The sequence below is a fragment of the Mesitornis unicolor genome, unplaced genomic scaffold (genome assembly GCF_000695765.1).
Source record: "Mesitornis unicolor isolate BGI_N332 unplaced genomic scaffold, ASM69576v1 scaffold5977, whole genome shotgun sequence".
Lineage (NCBI taxonomy): Eukaryota > Metazoa > Chordata > Aves > Mesitornithiformes > Mesitornithidae > Mesitornis > Mesitornis unicolor.
In genome coordinates this window covers 1-15143 of record NW_010196985.1, presented here as the reverse complement: position 1 = coordinate 15143, position 15143 = coordinate 1, and the positions used below count along the sequence as shown (strand labels likewise).

At 39.5% G+C, this 15143-nt stretch overlaps 1 long non-coding RNA gene across 1 annotated transcript; it reads left to right on the top strand.

Moving 5' to 3' along the window:
- Nucleotides 1–366: 366 nt before the first annotated feature.
- On the top strand, nt 367–14627 carry LOC104543933. The gene is made up of 4 exons (XR_728163.1): nt 367–489; nt 9551–9615; nt 12891–13014; nt 14546–14627. It is a non-coding gene; the product is annotated as an uncharacterized LOC104543933 (long non-coding RNA).
- Nucleotides 14628–15143: the final 516 nt, after the last annotated feature.

Sequence of the window (15143 nt, the reverse complement as noted above, 5' to 3'; positions counted from 1 at the left end):
TCGGGCCAGGGCAAAAAACGGACACGTAGGCCGCTATTCTCCTCAGGAACTGCCGACCTTGCTTCTCTGCGGGGTCACTGCTCGCTGCCCGGCGGATGAAGGACGCAATCCCGACACACACCCGCTGCTCCCAGAGCTCCTCCACAACTCCGTCCGCCTTCGGGGCTGCGCCACCAACCCTCCAGACTCTCGACTGTCGGAGTCACGTGACGGCTATCGTGGCACGCGGAAGCGGAGAACGCCTCACACCACGCATGCGCCCTGCGTAGGGCCGCGCGGCGCCGGCTGTGAGGGGAGTTCTGCGACCGCTTCCGGGTTGGGTGGTGGCACCGGTGCCAGTACTGGTACCCGTACTGGCACCGATACCGGTAACGCCATGTCGTGCGCTCTAGTCCCCTTCGGCTCCTTCCAGGACTTAGAGGCGGCTCGCGCCTTCCTGTGCCCGCACCGCCGTCAGGGCAGCTCCGCAGCCGGCAAGGAGAGCGGTGAGTCCGCCCCGTGGTTCCGGGCAGCTGGAGTACGGCCTAGCCCGGTCTGATACGGGGTCTGTGTAGGCGGCAGTGTTGGGACTTTTCCCTGCGGCCCCCTTGGAGCTCCGTGGGGTGGGAGTTTCCACTGTCCCGCGGAGAGCAGCCCGGCGACGGGGGCCTGTCCCGGCGGGGCCGTGCGCCCCTGCCTGGTGGCCACAGCCGGGGGTGGCTCTGGGCTCGCTTGTTCCCGCTCTCCTCACCGTCCCTGTTCGCTCAAGGGTGTGCGGGGACGTGTAGGGGGTAACTGGGGGTAGCTGAGTGCCCGACATTGTTACTGTGATAAAGGGTGGATGTTCTGCCGTGGGTGCTGCATCTTCACCTAAAAGTTCAGGTTTTCCTGCTGTTTTGAAGTTTCAGGTGCTCGGTTGTTCTCCTATGTTGGTCCTTATTCTGTAGTGTGTAGGTAAAGGTCTTCGACTACAGACTCTGTGCATCACAGGGTAATTGTAAGACTTGTAATTTTGTTTGCTAGGAGAGTGAAATTGTTTTAAGATGACCTCATAAAGTTAACAAATGTGCATGCAGGGTTGTCTAATAATGCAAAATGTGCTTCAGATATACTAGGGATTTAGTTTGGCAGCTTAAATTAAAAGACAATAATTCTTACAGCAGCTGCAGTCTGAAGTTGTGGAGCAGATTTCTGTTGTGTGAGGCAATGCGTAGTGAAAGGTGAGCTGTCTGGCACAGAGGTGGTGTTCTCCACAGAGAAGTAGTACCAACAGATCCATGCCCAGGATAGACAGTACAGAGGAATGAAACACTGGTCTGTACATTGTTAGTGCTGTACTGTGTTAACTATATTTGGCTGATGTATTGGCTTTCTGACAACAGCATGGAAAGGAAGGCATTTGAAGAAGTTAGTGAGGATGCTTGTAAAGTCTGTCAGCTGTAAATAGAGCTATGAGAGAAAACAGCAAGGTCCTTGTTTTAAAAGATTAAAAGGTCTGTGGAGGAAGTAAAAGAGGGGGAGATCATAGAATGTTTGTGTTAGAAGAGGCCTTTAAAGTCCATCTAGTCCATGGGCAGGAGCACCTCCCCCTAGACCAGGCTCCTCAAAGCTGTCTCCAGCCTGGCCTTGAACACTTCCAAGGAGGGCACCTCCGCAACTTAACTGAGCAACCTGTTCCAGTTTCTCACCACCCTCATAGTGAAGAATTTCTTCCTAATATCTAATCTAAATCTACATTCTTCCAGTTTAAAGCCATTACCTTTTGTCCTATCACTGCATGCCTTTGTAAAAAGTCCCTCTACAGCTTTCTTCTAGGTCCCTTCCAGGAGCTGGAAGGCTGCAGTAAGGTCTCCTGGAGCCTTCTCTTCTCCAGGCTGAACAGCGCCAACTCTCTCAGCCTGTCCTCATAGGGGAGGTGTTCCAGCCCACTGGTCATCGTTGTGGCCCTCTTCTGGACCCGCTCCAGCAGCTTGATGTCCCTCTTATATTGAGGGCCCCAGAACTGGATGCAGTACTCCAGATGGGATCTCAAAAGAGCAGAGTAGATGGGGAGAATCGCCTCCCTCAACCTGCTGGTTGTGCTTCTTTTGATGCAGCCCAGGATACAGTTGGCCTTCTGGGCTGCAAGCACACATTACCAGCTCACGTTGAGCTTCTCATCAACCAGCACCTCCAAGTCCTTTTCCCCTGGGTTGTTACCAGTCAGTTCTCTGTCCAGCCTGTATTTATGCTTGGGATTGCCCCCAGATACAGGACCTTGTACTTGGCCTTGTTGAACTTAATACGATTTGTGCAGGCCCACCTCTCCAGCCTGTCCAGGTCCCTCTGGATGGCATCCCTTCCCTCCAGCATGTCAACCACACTGCATAGGTTGGTGTCGTCAGCAAACTTGCTGAGGGTAAACTCAAACTTGCTTTCAGTTTACAACTGTTGGCCCTTGTCCTGTCACTACAGGTGCTGGTAAAAATATGACACAATAATTGTGAAAAAGTATTAAAAGTACACTATATGTTCAACTAGTTAATGTTACCACTAAATCTTCTGTATATGTGTTGTTATATTTTATTACTGCTTTCTTTCTCTGTTCAGGATTTAATTTAATTTTCTTTATTGTTGAAAAGCACTTGGAAGAAAGTAATACTGGAAGAATTTTATACAGCCAGTCTTATTGTCTGAAACTTTTGGTAGAAAACATTTACTTGCTGCTATTTGTGCTTGTCATTTGACTCTAATAGTGCTCTGAAAAATGCATATAGATTCAATATAGCTTTTCTTTTGAGATCTGTATCTAAAGGAGGGATTCTGGAATTAGTAGGGTCCAGTTAGTGCCTCTTGAACACTGAAGATAAAAGCAAAAGCTTGTAATATGTTTGTGTTTCTAAAAGTATGTGCTGAAAGGGTTCCTGTTGTTCTCCTTGCTTGCATTATGTGATCGTGTGTTAAAATGGCCATTAATGCAATGCTGAAATAACTTACGAAATGTTCATAGATGGTTTGAGGTGACCATTGATGTGATCTAAAATGCGGCTACTTTTTTATTGTACGTGATGGAATAAAAGGTGTTGGGGTGGATCTTGCCTCATGTGGCTTAAATAAAAACAGTATTATGCAGTAAGCTGGTTAAAGATGTTTCATATGGAGTTCCCATTCCTTTATTTGCTAGGAGAAAAACAGTGTTTGAATGCTTTTTCATATCTAATGAACAGGACTAATAAAGCATGAGAATTTAAGATACTTGGGAAAAGTTAATGCTAATAATGAGGCATAAATCTTCTGTGGAGCCTGAGCCTAGTGGTATCTAAGTGGTTTTGAAAACTGCTTATTCAAATGTGCAAATACTGGTAATTGAAAGTATTTGCATTACATGTAATTTGACAGCATGCTGTGTTGAAGATGTTTTGGGATACTTGTTGGCTATTGTTAAACTCCTAGGTCTGTCTGTTCTTCCAGTAGACTGTGAGCTTGAACTCTGTTTTAAAACATTTGATAGGCTTGGTGATAGGAATTCAGTGACATAGTCAGGTAGGACTACTGCTCACTAAACTTTGTGGGTGTTAATGCGAAATAACACCAGTGCTTTTCTGGTGTGCAGATAGTTTTAGTTGCCAAATGTGTTTATCTCCCATTACCTAAATGAAATTAATAAGAAAATTACTAAAAAAAATAAAAACAAACCCAAACTTGTCCTTGGGAGTTCCCAAGCAATGATACCTGCATCTGTGATAGTAAGCTGGTCACTTCAGAGCGGTGCATGGCACAGCACACAGCTTTGAGATACTGCTGCTTAGTTGAGGGGAAAAAAACTTCAGCCCCCTGATCTGATGGGAGTGCATTGCTCAGAGCTATGAGGTGTCACTTTACTGCTTTTTATGGTAGGAATGATGGCTTAAGCCTGGCAGAGAAAATCTTCTCCAAAATCCAGCCCTGCTACATTGCCAGCATCCTGAAAAGTGCTTTTCAGACCAGTTCCTCTGAATAACATCTTTGGAGTTGTGCTTGCACGCTTTGCTTTATCTGCATCAACTAATTTAATTCGGAAATACAGAAGGCCAGGCTTTTTATTTCAGACTTGCAAACAAGGTTACAAAGAAAATAAAATTCTAGATTGCATTTAGCAGTAGGGTTCTTCTTAACTGCTTCTGTATCTCTCTTATTGAATTTGCTGTATGCCTGTTGAAGAGTCTTCTGACAAGCTCTTTTGTATTGCCTCTTTAATCAGATTCTCCCTCTCCAGATTGTGTTATGTTAATTTAAGATACCTTTCTTTCAGTTTTCACATAAAATATCATAAGAATGTAACATAACACAGATAGAATGCATATCTGTAGTTGTTAATGCATTGTGAGATATGGAGAAGACTAAATGATGTGCTCTTAACACACGACAGAATAGCGTCAGCACTTTGTTCAAGTTGTCACACTTGAGTGTTTTGCTGCTTTAGCACCTCCTTTACTGGATAGAATTCCTTCTTTATTGCTATAACTTAAGCTGTCACACCTGAAAGAAAGCTGAAATACTGTGTTTTGTATGTAATCCGTTTCATGTGTTTCCTGTGCTATATAACATCATAAAGTTGTGTGTGTATGTGTGTGTCCCCACCCTATGGTACCTCAAATTAGTGTTAAGTTGCAAATGTAAACCATGGAAATTTGCAGCATTACTTTGAAGAATCTAGTGTGTCTATTATTTTTAACTTAGTCGTCTTTTATTCTGTTGAAAGCAATTGTGACCACCTAAAGGAAATGGCTCGAGTGGTTTTTCTTCAGGTTAGCAAACTAACTTAGTTTGAGTGTCGTCATTTTTTTTTTTCCCAGTCATGGATGTCTGAAGTGATAAGAGAAAACAAATGTAATTCTAGTCTCAAAAGGGGCTTCCTAGTAATGTGCAAAACAATCTAATGTATTGGTCAATCCTCACGTTGGAAGAGCTTTGGAAATAAATTGTCTATGGTTACTGAACAGCAAGAAGATTGTAAACTATTTCTAATGTTCCCTGGCTTGAAGAGACAATAAACTGCTTCTATTTCTCCACTAATTATGTAATCTAATTGTATCAGAATTGCAGTAAATATACATAAGAAAAAATATGAAGCTCTTGCACTTAAGTAATAGTGCAAGAAATGATTGGTTATTAGTTTTATGAATGCTTAAAGCATGATTGGGAAACAAGCTGTAAGGTCATAAACCTAACAAGCTACACACATGCAATTAAGTGTTGTGGTTTAACTGTGGTAGGCAGCTAACATCACACAGCCACTTGTTTACTCCCCTGTAGAGTGGGATGGGGAAGAGAATTGGAAGGGTAAAGGTGAGAAAACTTGTGGACTTAGATAAAGACAGTTTAATAGGTAAAGCAAAAGCTGTGCGTGCAGTCAGAACAAAGAAGTCATTCACTACTTCCCATCAACAGACAGGTGTTCAGCCATCTCCAGGAAAGCAAGGCTTTGTCATGTGTAACAGCTGCCTGGGAAAGCAAATGCTATGATTCTGAAAGTCATCCCCTCTCCCTCTTTCCTTCTCTCCCCCAGATCTTTTTATCACTGGCCATGACATCGTATGGTATGGGATATCCCTTTGGCCAGTTGTGCTTAGCTGTCCTTTGTCCTCTCCCAACCTCTTGTGCATCCCCAGCCCACTTGCCTGCAGGGCAGTGTGAGAAACAGACAAGGCCTGGATGATGTGTAAGCACTTTTCAGCAGTAGCTGAAACATCACTGTGTTTGTGTCATCACAAATCCAGAACACAGCACCATACCATCTACTATGAAGTAGGTGAACTTCATCCCAGCCAAATCCAGTTCATTAAGATATGAAACAAATTGATGCATAACTTCATTTGTTTATCACTTTTCTGTGTAAAGAATGTACAATAAGTATTAGATTTTTGACTGATGCAGCTTGATAGTTTATGGGCAGTAATCTAAAACCTGTTGAGCACAGATAATTGGCTTGTGCATGAGTTGGAATTTTTTGTATGTATTAAAAAAAAGATCCATGATCTTGCTTGTTTTAAAGCTATATATTAATGTAGGTAGGGGTAGTTTGACCTTTGTGGCTTTGGGCATCCAGTTTTCAATGCATACTCTCCCACTTGGGCAAACATAGACTCTTCTGGGCAATCCCATGCCAAGTGTGCCCTCTGGTAACCTGCTGCAGCGAGCTGGGGCATAGAGGTGAGGGCAGGAGGGGAAGCTTCTGCTGCCTGCTCTAGGTCATCATGCTGCAAGGACACTGGCAGTTTTTTGCACTTGGAGTTACATGCTGCAATTTGGGGAGGAAGTCAGACCGAGTAAAAATACCTGTCATATTGAATTAGACCTCATTGGTCTAGATCTGTTGCTAAGGTTTCCCTCTCCTCTGTTCTCGTTTTTTAAACAAGACATACGTATCAGTAGAAATTGTTGTTTTGGGTATTAAGTTTATGATAAATATGCTTAAAACGAATTATCTTACACATTATCACCAAAGCAGCTCAGAAGTTTCAAATTCACAAAGAGGCAGCAAGAATCCTCACAGTTGAAGTTTTATGTTGGATGTTCAGTCTCAGAGTTGAAGTGTCTGAGGTTTCTTGGAAAGGTTGCTCTGTTCTCTGTGCTGTAGGGAAGGCATTGGCCCCAGCTGTGTTTCTTGGATGTGGTTATGTTTCTCTCTGAACTGTGGCACACTGGCAGATTCCTTTCCTCTATGAATTCTATAAGAGGGAGATTTTGTTGTCTTTTGAGATAATAAAATGCAATCAGAAGTAGAATTTTGTTAGCTATCTTAAACTAAACATTGAAGTTAGTTACTGTTTTCTTCTTGTGGTTTATATTCAACAATATTAGCCATAATTCTCCTTTATATATTTGTACATTGGAGAATTCTTAACCTCTGGGACCCTTGGAAGCTTGTTGCTTATATAGTTATGCCTAAAATAACTGTGCAGTCAGATCTGTATTGATGATGATGCAGTAAAACTGGCTGACTCACCCATTTAGTAGATAGTACAGGCTTTCGATTTCAACAAAGGCTGTTAATGGTGTGGGTGTTTTGTCTTTTACAGTCTTCTGACTTACCTTCTTAACAGCATTGGTGGAAAGTTTTTCTTAAGCTAAAATATTTTTTTGTGTTTTTGTCTTCATTACCCACACAAAAGTTTAAAAATCTGCCTAAACAGACAGAATACAAATGTCTGTTTTGTTGTACTGGATTCTGCCTTTCTTTGTTTAGTGGTAAAGGGACCAGAGTTTTTAGACCAACTAAAATTGGAGCGTTCTTGATACAAATCTTCCTGTCCTTAGTATTTGATCATCCAACATGGCAAAATCTTGCTTGCTTAAAACTAAATTTAGACAAATTTGAGGCATGCCATTTAAAGTTCTTTTGATCGAAGTAACCATTACATCAGTTAATGAGAAACTTGAAAGAAATCCTTCAAAAAATCTTGAAGTCTTACTGATGCTACTGCTTCAGATTTCATGCTAGTGCATCTAGGTGGAAGTCAGTGCTTGGCTTTTCTACTAACTACAGTGATGCTTTGTCCTGGTTGTGGTTTCATCTAGGGTAGCGTTAATTTTCTTCCTAGTATTTGGTATAATGTAGTTTGGATTTAATATGGGAATAATGTTGACATTCAAGACCTGCCTGGACGCGTTCCTGTGTGACCTAGTCTAGGTGATCCTGCTCTGATGGAGGATTGGACTAGATGATCTTTCGAGGTCCCTTCGAACTCCTAATACTCTGTGTGATTCTGTGTAACACACTGATGTTTTAGTTGTTGCTAAGTAGTGTTTATACTAACTCAAGGACTTTTCAGCTTCCAGTGCTCTGCTGGTGAGGAGGTGAACAAGAAGCTGGGAGGGAGCATAGCCAGGACAGGTAATCCAAACTGGCTAAAGGGATATCCTATACCATACAACATTGTGCTCAGTATATAAACTGGGGAGAGTTGCCTGGGATACTGGGATTGCTTCTCAGGACTGGCAGGGTTCCAGTCAGTGGGTGGTAAACAGTGACACTGTGCATCACTCGTTTTGTATATTCTTCTATTACTATTATCATGATTACTATTATTATTTCTTCCTTTACTGTCCTATTAAACTGTCTCTATCTCAACCCACAAGTTTTTTCACTTTTGTTCTTCTCATTCTCCTCCCAATCCTGCCTGGAGGCAGGAAGGAGTGAGCAAGCAGCTGCGTGGTGCTTAGGTGCTGTCTGAGGTTAAACCACGACATGGTTATTGAAGGTCCCAATGATGGTGGTGGTTGAGGACTGCACATCTACTTCTGAATGCCTGTGCATAATTACCCTTTACATAGGCTTTTAAATTCACATCAAATTCTGTATCTTTAGATGATAAAATTTGAGATGTTTTTTATTTAAGACTAATATATTAACTCTTATAAGACAACTGAGAATTGGGTCTGTCTCTGAATCCCTGTTTTCTCAGGTGTTTAAGGTATTTTGTAAGCTTGTGGTTTTTCTGAATGACACAATTGAGAGCTATCAGTGTCTCCTTAATTTTCTTCTGTTTTCTTGTAAAGAGGTGAGTAGCCAAGGTCCTTGTGCTTATTTTCACTTCGGAGGCCACTTCAGCTTTTGCTTTGGTCGCTTTGGGAGTGTTGGCGGGGTCTGCATTATTATGGGCTCAGGTGTTTTGTTGCCACAGGTGAATTTCCATGTACTGTCATTCCCTGTTCAAATGAGCTTATGTTGCTACTGACTGATCCTGCAATTGATTTAAACCAAACCACAATCCACCATTATGGAAAGGAAGAGATTTTACTTATGTATAGAAATACTGTTTATCATAAAATTGTGCATATGTGGTTCTTGTGATGTGTTACACATCGTCTTATGCCAGTTAGTAAAACATCTGGACACATATATGTGGGGTTCTGAAGGGTTGGAGATAGCCTGCTGTCCCATACTTTCCTTCTGTAGCTACCTAATATGTACAAGATGGGGCTTTTTTTGTCTTTGGAGCAGTAATAATTAGTTAAATAAAGCTAAATGTTAAATTTTGCAATGAGTTCTTAGGGTCTTAGGTCTCTGTACCCACTGGAGAAAGTTTTTTTGTCAAGTGGATATAGAGGGCTTTCATGCCCTCACTCTTTCATTCTATAAAACTAGAAATGCAAATTGGCTCTCTTGAAATAGGTATGGAGAAGCTGAGATATGACAAATTTGATTGAATAATTTGTTCTAGTAAAGTGCAGAGAGGCCCTGTTGAAGGATCAATGATATGTTGTAGCAGTTAACAGTGTAGATGTTAATTTGCCCTGAGTCCTAGATGTAGTCGGTCAGAATTAATGTGGCACAGGTGGTGTTACACCTGTTTCCAATTTGTAGTTTGATTACATCTTCTGTTATAACTTTCCATAGTGTCAAAAATGGAAGTAAATACAGAGAAATAAGATACCAATTTCTACTACTTCATGGTTCTTTCTGTAGAACTCATTCAATATCTGCCATTAAAAAAAATATATAATTCATTGGTGGGGAAAGGAAAACAACCACCAGCAATCCTTTTTGATTGTGTTTTTCCTTGCCTATGCTATATTTATGTGAAAAATCTTTTTTCACTTAAAGCAGGCAAATCAACAGGCTGGGAAGATGGTGGCTGGGGAGCCTGGGATGAAGCAGAATTACAAGAACCTGTAAGTTCCTATCTGTCTCTAACGAGTTTTCATTGCTATGTTTCCACTTGTTTGTGTGTGTTGTGGTTTGTTTGTTTTTTTTCCTATATAGTTATCACCTGGACAAGAAGGATCTTGACTGGTGTTTTAAATGTGACTGCTTGTTTCTCCCTTGCTTCTGTAATTGTTTCTAAATGTAGCTTGGATGTTACCTATTGTGATAATGACTCAAATTCTTGTATTCTGTAGGTTTTTTTCTCACTAAAGTATGAACACATTTTTCTGTGCTGCTTCAGTTGAGGGCATCTTTTGTTTGTTCCATAGCTAGCCAGAGACACTAAGTAGGGCACAGCAGTGAAGTTATAATAATCTACCGTGAGTGTATATAAATCAAACACTCCTGAGTCACAGACCACTGACACAAGGATCTTTCTAATGATCAGGTAGTGCTCCTTTTATGTTGTGATGTGTGGATGGTGTTACAGGAGGTATCGAATTACATAGGTAGGCTGGGGCACCCAGTTGCTCTTTAAAGGGGGAAAAACATCCCTCTGCCCAACTAGTTCAACTAAGAATAACACTGCTGGTCTATAATTGTTGGTAAGGCTGAGACTTCCAGCTGCCTTGCATAAAATGTTAGGGAAGCTGCCTGTGTAGAAGTCCTCTGCACCGGAATGGATGATCTGAACATAACAGAGCTGCTTGATTAGTTGCCTGTTGGAGAGAGCTAAGAGACTGAGGAATCCAGACCTCACCTTCCTAACAAAACTCTCTTATCTGCTGTATTTATCTCAGTATGCAAAAGTATGCCCAAGATGTTGGGCAGTATTCTTGTAACTACTTATTTCAGCAGGGAAACAGATTTTTTCAGCTGAGGTGAGACACAATTTGAAATGAGGATGGTATCTCCAGGGATGAATCATCAATGCTGATGTCAGGGAATAACGAGAGTATAAAAACGTTAAAATAGGATCGATATTCAGGTCCTCTATAATTGCCATGAAGTGAGTGTGTTTCTCAAGCCTTTGTAAGATGTGCTGTAAAGTTTATAACCTCCTTAATGAAGAGAATAAATGCTTTGTTTACTACTTAGGTTGTAATTTTGTAGAACCAGCAGGTGTTGCTAAATTGAAATTGCCTTCTTTTTCACTCTTTAAAATGTCAGGCTTTTCTGTGAGATAGTTCACACCCTTCTAGCTAAAGACCTCCTTCTCCTCTGCTTATTTGTTTTCCTCCAAAGTTGCTGGCAGTTCCAGGTTAAACTATTCAGAAAGCAAGAACTGACATCCACAGCAAATGGGTTGTTCTGTGTAGAAGCTTATAAATATGTAAGTCTGTATGTCTGAGCACACACCAAAATGAGTGCATCAGTCTAGCACAGAGTTAAGAATTATTAGTATAATATAACAATGAATTCCTTTTTTACAACTTTTAACTGTTGGTTGATTTGCTTTATAGTTGGTGTAAAATGCATATTTTCTTGGAATTACTCAGGTCACTTGAACAAATGTCTATTTCATGGAACATAACTTTTGAGAAGGCATTGAAAATTAAAAAAAAAAATATTTTTTTTTTAAGTTTTCTCTTTTTCCATGAAGTGTCTTTTTATGGAACTGAATAGCTATTTTGTAGGGATGATGATGCTGAAATCCTGTCCTAGATACTTATTTTAATCATTCTGTCTTTCACCTTTTAAAGTATTTTCTTTTGAGAAGTTCAGTGCTTTTCCTGTTTCAACTCTTAGCTTATTTTTGTCATTAACATGAGATGACTATATTTTATGTCTTTAGATTTCAAGTTCTTTGTGCGTGCAGATATCTCAGCAAATTTAAATGAAATTATAATTTTAATTCCTCTTAATCCTTACAGAAGTCTTTTATTTTTGTTTCTTTTTCCTCATTTGAAAATAATTACATTAAAAATTACTAGAAAGGATTTTCTTTCGGTTTTGGTTATGTGATTTTACATATGACATGTTCATATCTGTCATGAGGAGCTAAAATTTTCACGAGTATCCCATTTAACTTCATCATGGCTTTATAAAGTTTTGAAAAATGTCAGTAACTTGGAAAAATGTGTTGCTATAGAGGTTGGTATTCACTGGCAGACAAAAATGACATGAAAATAGGATGCTGTCTTGCACAAAGCAAGCAATAGTGTGGACAAAGATAGGTAACTGAACATTTATACTGTGCTAATGGAGACTTTATGATGGACACACAGCATACACTTGCGTGCATAAAGTGACTCTCTTTATGGTACAACCGTATGAAAGGAAATAAATGAAATAAATAGCTCATTATAAGTATGGTATGGAAATTCTTCCTTAAGTGTTTTGGCTTTTTTTGCTGCCTAGATTAGATGTGTTTATTTTCAAGTACATGCAACTTCATTACAACAGAATAAATGACATGGATCAGAAAATTATCACACTGAAGTTGGGCTTTTTGTTTGTGTGTAGCTGCTTTGAGATGCTAGAGGATGGAGTAGTATTTTGGAGGGCTAGGAAGAGGTACGATTGGATATGTGGCTATGGAAATGGAGTCTGTGGCAAGGGAAAGTGATTTTATTGCAGTGTTCAAGGTAATAGGATGGAACTAAGAAAGCAGGAGTAACATTTCAGAGAGATCTTATAGCAGTCTGCTCAAACTCCGTTACCTACTTTCTGCTGTTGAAGTGTGATTAGCAAGAGCTACCCATGTTTGTTCTTGTCAAATATGACTTGTTGCTCACAGGAAACATTGCTTTTGTACCTAATGAACCTATCTAACGTACCCACTGTTAAACCCTTAAAATTTGGCACTTCTTAGTTTGAATTTGTTTCTTTGTAAAGTTCCTTGTGGAAAGGCACATAATGATACCCTGCCAGCTTAGTTCCTTTCTTCATCTGCGCATATATTTACTCAATGCTGGTCAGCGTATAGGCTTGGATAAATTGTTTATTTTGAGTATGGATTATAATGAGAATAACTAAAGAGATCCTTTCCAGTCTTTAATCAATAATAATAAAACATTAAGTATCAGTCTTTTAGTGTTTCTTTGGTGAAAGAAGATTTTGAAGAGTAAAATTAGTAATGAGTACTTCTTTATTTTCTGGTTTGTAAATGCACAGAATAAGTGCAAAGTTGATGTATTTCTCATGGCTTTTCATGCCAGTTGGAGCTCCAGTGACTTAATAGGTAATAGTCCATTTAGTGCTGGTATTGCAGGCAGATCAAAATGTTGTCATTTATAATATTGCAAGTTCTGCTGCATTTAAAAATTGTTGCATACATTGATGAAAGCTTTACCTGTAGGAAGAAGAGGAATCTACTTCCAAGAACCAGAGAAATTACTGGCTTCAGGACTGTGTGTTGTCCTTGTCACCAACAAACGACCTGATGGTAATAGCTAATGAACAGAAAGCAGTATTTTTAGTGTGTAAGTATACATTCCTCTAAGTATATATGCTGGTACACTTAATAGTAATCAGGACAAGATTGTTTCCCCCACTCCCATCTGCTTACCCTCGAAGTTGTACCTTCAAAAATTTTTTAGTGTCTTATAGTATACATAATGCATTTTGTAGGTGCTGCTTGCCAAGTGAGTTCTCTCCTTACTTCTCAGCTATATTTTGATCTGAGAAACCTATTTAATCATGTATAATTAATTTAATATATACTGTAACTATGCAGTTGTTTGAGATGCTCGGAGATATTGACATTGTTTTCAATAAGAAAACCAAAATTTTTGTATTAATTTAGCCATTAAGAAATATTTGACCTTATTTTAATTTTCCCTTGCAAAAAAAGAGCTAATGAGCCAGTGTCACTTAGAGGAGGAAGTACTGAGGTGGATTGTTTTTCAGATATCTACCTTTGATAGAGTATCTTTCTCCTTGAAGAATGGATGGCTTTATATTTTACTCTAAAGCAGGGTGCTCAGAACTTTTTAAGGTACCCTTAGTAAGATATGAACACGGATCAGCCAGCTGCTCTTTACATATGTGCTGTTGCCTAGGGTGCTGGTGCTATAAACAGCTGCAGTTGGTGGCATGTGAGTGTGATGAAGTGAAACCTCCCGACATGGGGAATATTGTACCATTTTAAAACAAACAGGCTGTTGAAGCTCAGAGTTGCATAACTGGGCAGATTGCATTGAGTTATCCTGCTACATTTGTCACTTCCTGACAAGCTGTGTGTGCCAAAACTGATGTAGTTTAGTTGATAGTTTTTCACCAAAAATGAAAAGATAGCAGTACTCCTCAGAAAGTTCTTATCAAGAATAAGGAGGTGATTTAGCTCACCTACTAGAGAACTGCTTCTGCTGAATGGCACAATGGCAGAAATGTCCTTGTGTCTCAGGTTTTAGGTGTCAGACAGATGACACACAACACTAATTTTATTTTATTTTATTTGTTCCTTGGCACCTGAGAGATGATTCAACAATCAAACGTCGGCTGTTATAGCACCTTGTGAATAACTGAATGTAGTGTTTTCTAACCTTGATTATGATGCAATGATTAAAAATTGTGAGATGTAATGTAGGATTCCCATTTTGTTCTTGGTGGTTAAAATTAAAATTTTCCTCTTTGATTAGGCTCATCTTCAGTAATCTTTCCAGAATAAGTTTGCCCTTTCTTAGTACTTTTCTCCTAAAAATCCTCATTTCATTAACTGAACCTTTTAAAATTTGATGAAGTAGATATTACTGTATAAATATTTTTAAATGAGTAATTTCAGAATTTTAGTAGTATGTTGTTCCATGTAAATTTCTAAGAAAACATAAGAATTCTTTAGAAAAGTCACTAAAAATTTAGTGTTCTTTTTGTGGTCTTCGAAGTCTGTAATTCATACTTAATCTAGGTGTGGTGGGATGTATTTTACAGAGGACAAGGATTAGGACTAGAGCTACATCTGTGAGATGCAAAACACTACAGTTTTATAGATGGTGTCTTTATTCTTAATGGCAGCTAAATGGAAGCACAGTGACAAGGGAAAAGAAGAAATGCAATATGCTGTTGGCTGGAGTGGCTCTCTGAATGTTGAAGAAGGGTAGGTGTTGCAATGCAGCTGTGATTAAAATGTCATTTTCACATTTAATAATTTGTATATGCTTTTTACTTGCGCTTTAAAAAAATATTCATGGTCTTACACATTTTAATATTGGAAACAGAAATGGAGCAACCTGGGTGATCAAACATTGTCCGCAAAGGTCACTCTTCATGCATAATATGATATCTCAGGACAAGTTCATCCAAATTAACAGAGGTACTTTTTGTGCAAATCAGTGTATCTGCATGTAGTTTAGACATTTTAATAGATCTAGCTCATCATGCTTTTTATAAATTCCTGTTCTAGATGGAAAAAAACCTACCCTTTTTGAAAAATTTACTTTTATAATAGAGATGAATTTTTTTTAGGGGATGTTGTGACTGGAAATGTATGAACTTGTTTTAGAAATACTTATTTTCATTTTTAAAACTTCAAGCAAAACAGGCTTGAAGTACAGTAGGCCGCAAAGACTGTCACTCCTTGCGTGCTTGTAGCCGACCAGAGTGCTGCCGACCA